This window comes from Sorex fumeus, unplaced genomic scaffold (genome assembly GCF_029834395.1).
Source record: "Sorex fumeus unplaced genomic scaffold, SorFum_2.1 ptg000013l, whole genome shotgun sequence".
Taxonomy (NCBI): Eukaryota; Metazoa; Chordata; class Mammalia; order Eulipotyphla; family Soricidae; genus Sorex; species Sorex fumeus.
Window position 1 is genome coordinate 17,425,876 of NW_026606070.1, and position 4,208 is coordinate 17,430,083.

Sequence of the window (4,208 nt, forward strand, 5' to 3'; positions counted from 1 at the left end):
TATAGTTGTAATAACATTTTAAATTGAAACTTGTTTAAAAGTCATAATTGCTGGGGGGCTGGAACAATAGTACAGCTCTTTCTCTTGCACACGGCTCACTGGGGTTCAGTTCCAGTTATACCATATAGTTCCCCAAGCACTGCCAGGGATAATCCCTCAGTGGGGAGCCAGGAGTAACCCCTGAGCTTTGCCAGAGATGGTCCCCTAAAACAAAAAACAAATAAATAAAAATCATAATTTCTACCTGCAATTAATAATAAACTGAGTACCTTTTAAATTTTTCTTAGTGGAACAACATAGGCTTATTGTTCTTTGAGCTCTGTCCCAATCCATTCTGATGTTTTTATTTTTTAATTTTCTTTCTCTTGTAGGGTGAGCTTTTGTCTTTTTCAAATGCTTTGTAAGCTGCTGTGAATTTTGTTCAGATATTAGGCATGAAGTGCTGTAATTGTTTTCGGGTTATGAAATGTGTGTTCTCCAGACCAGGAATGTGACTCAGTGGCAGAGTACACACCTTGCATGTGTCAGGTCCTGAGTTCAGTTCCCAATGCTGCCTCTCCTTACTCACACCAGCAAAAAAGCATTTATAAACGGGTCGAGGGAGGCAACTCAGAGACAGAGCAGGTGATGGATATGGATGATGTGTGTTTGGATCCTAGTGATGGACAAACAGAAAACAACTGGACACACTCGAGAGAATCAATGAACAACAGGAGGACAGTATTTCAGTGCTAGTGGAACAACATACAAAGTTATACTTAATGAAATTCAGGGTTTCTCTATAACTTGTCCTAAATTTCTGCAATTTCTTTGGAGAAATAAAGGATCTGCACTAAAACTTTCAAGTAAATAGGTAATTTAATCCCATGTTAGATATTTCACATCTTCCCTAAACATTCCCTTGACATCTGTGTGGGCTGAAATCAGTGAAGAGTTTGGACAGTACCATGTGTAAGGTACACAAGGATAGCCACCTTAGCTGGTCCAATTAATATGTAAGTTTTCCCAGTGTTTCTATCTCTAGAGATATGCTTCCAAGACAAATGCTAGACACCTAAACGCATTTAATTAATGCCTGTTTATTGACAGTTTGCTACCATATTGACTGTAAGGTACTCAGCATTCAGATATGAATGTAACTTACAAGGGAAACTTAAAAAGAAATTACTTCAAATAACTTTAAGTTAAGTATAAATATAAAACACTTATGAAATATAATGCTATGATATATTCATTATATATAATTATATCTACATATATATATTTGCCAATCAAATTAGGTATGTATATATACTGAGTAAGCAATAAGGACAGGAAAATAGATAAATATTCCATATAGAAGAATTTCTAATTATATAGTTATGTGTAGCTTTCAATCCCATCCCATCCCTTAAATGTGGGTTCCACAGAGTGGCCTCCTTCAAAAGACATGACAGATGTGCAGGAAAGGATGTATAATTTTACATGGCAAACACTACCCCAACTAACTGAGGAAGATGTACTATGATTAAATAACCTTTGTATTTAACAAAAATACCACTTATCTGATTGGTCCTTCTCCAAACCTTTAACCATAAAAGACTTCATCTAACTCCAAGTTCAAAGGCAACATTCAAAATACTGAATCAGTACAGCTCAGTTTTGTTAAGATCATCAAACATAAGTAAACTTTAGAAACTGAGAGTCAGAAGATGTCTTATGCGAGACCTAAATGTAATGTGGTATCCTATGAAGATCCTGGAATAGAAATGGACATGTGATAAAAAGTCATAAAATTCTAATAAAATATAAAATTGAATAATTTTAGCATTAGCTAACACATACATAATATGTAGCATAGTTGTGTAAGTTTCTGTAACACGGAAAATGAATAACATATAGAATCACGGGAGGTAAAGGCCCTCCCGTTGATCGTCGATTTGCTCGAGCGGGCCCAGTAACGTCTCCATTGGAGACTTTGTTGTTACTGTGTCTGGCATATCAACTACTCTCGGTAGCTTGCCGGGCTCTCCGAGAGGGGCGGAGGAATCGAACTCGGGTCGGCCATGTTGGCTGCGTGCAAGGCAGACGCCCTACCCACTGTGCTATCGCTCCAGCTTTATATCCCCCAGGGCTGGAGCGATAGCACAGCGGGTAGGGCGTTCGCCTTACAAGCGGCCAACATGGCCGACCCGAGTTCGATTCCTCCGCCCCTCTCGGAGAGCCCGGCAAGCTACCGAGAGTATTCGATATGCCAGACACAGTAACAACAAAGTCTCCAATGGAGACGTTACTGGGCCCGCTCGAGCAAATCGACGATCAACGGGAGGGGCCTTTATTACTTATATCCCCCAGATGAATGCCATCTTTCTATGTCTACCCCTCTCTTTCTGACTCATTTTGTTTAGCATGATACTTTCCATGTAGTACCACTTGTATGTAAATTTCATGACTTCATCTTTTCTAACAGCTACATAGTACTCCATTGTGTAGATGTACCAAAGTTTCTTTAACCAGTCATCTCTTCTTGGGCACTCAGGTTTTTCCAGATTCTGTCTATTGTAAAGAGTGTTGCAATGAACAAACAAGTGCAGATGTCACTTCGACTATACATTTTTGCCCCTCTGGGATATATACCCAGGAGTGGTATTGCTGGGTCAAATGGGAGCTAAGTTTCTAATTTTTGGAGAATCGTCCATACTATTTTCCAAAAGGGTTGAACCAGTCGGCATTCCCACTAACAGTGAAGGAGTGTCCCTTTCTCGCCACATTAGCGCCAGCACTGGTTGCTTTTGTTCTTTTGGATGTGGGCCAGTTTCTGAGGTGTGAGATGGTATCTCATTGTGGTTTTGATCTGCATCTCCCTGATAATTAATGATGTAGAGCATTTTCTCATGTGCTTTTTTGCCATTCATATTTCTTCTTTGAGAAAGTTTCTGTTCATTTCATTGCCCCATTTTTTGATTAGGTTGGATGTTTTCTTCTTGTGCAGTTCAAGCAGTACTTTATATATCCTTGATATCAACCCCTTGTTGGATGTGTATTCGGCGAATATCTTTTCCCATTCTATAGACTGTCTTTGTATTTTGGTCACTATTTCTTTTGAGGTGCAGAAGCTTCTTAGTTTAAGATAGTCCCATTTATCTATCTCTGTTTTCACTTGCTCGACCAGTGGCATGACATCTTTGAAGATATCATTAGCTTCAACCTCATGGAGGGTTTTGCCAACTTTGTCTTCAATGGACCTTAGGGTTTCTGGTCTGATGTTGAGGTCTTTAATCTATATTTATCTTACTTTTGTACATGGTGTTACGCAGAGTTCTGAACCCATTTTTTTGCATGTAGCCGTCCAGTTTTGCTAGCACAATTTGTTAAAGAGGCTTTCCTTACTCCAATTCACATTTCTTGCACCTTTATCAAATATTAGATGATAATATAATTGAGGGGAGATGTCAGTGTATTCAACCCTGTTCCATTGGTCTGCAGCTCTGCCTTTGTTCCAGTACCATGCTTTTTTGATTATTACTGCTTTGTAGTACAGTTTGAAGTTAGGGAGGTTGATTCCTCCCATTTTCTTTTTCCCAAGAATTGCTTTAGTTATTCGTGGGGGCTTATTGTTCCATATAAATTTCAGGAGTGTTTGCTCCATTTCTTTGAAGAATGTCATGGGTATCCTTATAGGGATTGCATTGAATTTGTACAATGCTTTGGGAAGTATTGCCATTTTGACAATGTTAAGTCTCCTGACTCATGAGCAGGGGATATATTTCCATTTCCTCATGTCCTCTTTAATTTCCTGAAGTAGCGTTTTGTAGTTTTCTTTGTACAGTTCCTTTACTTCCTTAGTTAAGCTGATTCCTAGGTTTTCTTGATTTTCTGGGGCAAAATTGTGAACGGGATTGTTTTCTTCATGTCACTTTCTTCTCTCTCACTATTTGCATATAGGAAAGCCATGAACATTTGGGTATTGATTTTATAGCCTGCAACTTTACTACACAAGTCTATTGTTTCTAGGAGTTTCTTGGTAGAGGTTTTAGGGTTCTCTAAGTATAGTATCATATCATCTGGGAATAGTAAGTGCTTGATTTCTTCCTTTCCTACCTGAATGCCCTTAATATATTTTTCTTGCCTAATCGCTATCGCAAGTACTTCCAGTACTATATTGAACAGCAGTGAAGCAGTGGGCATCCTTGTCTCGTCCCTGATCTTAGAGGGAAGGCTCTCAGTTT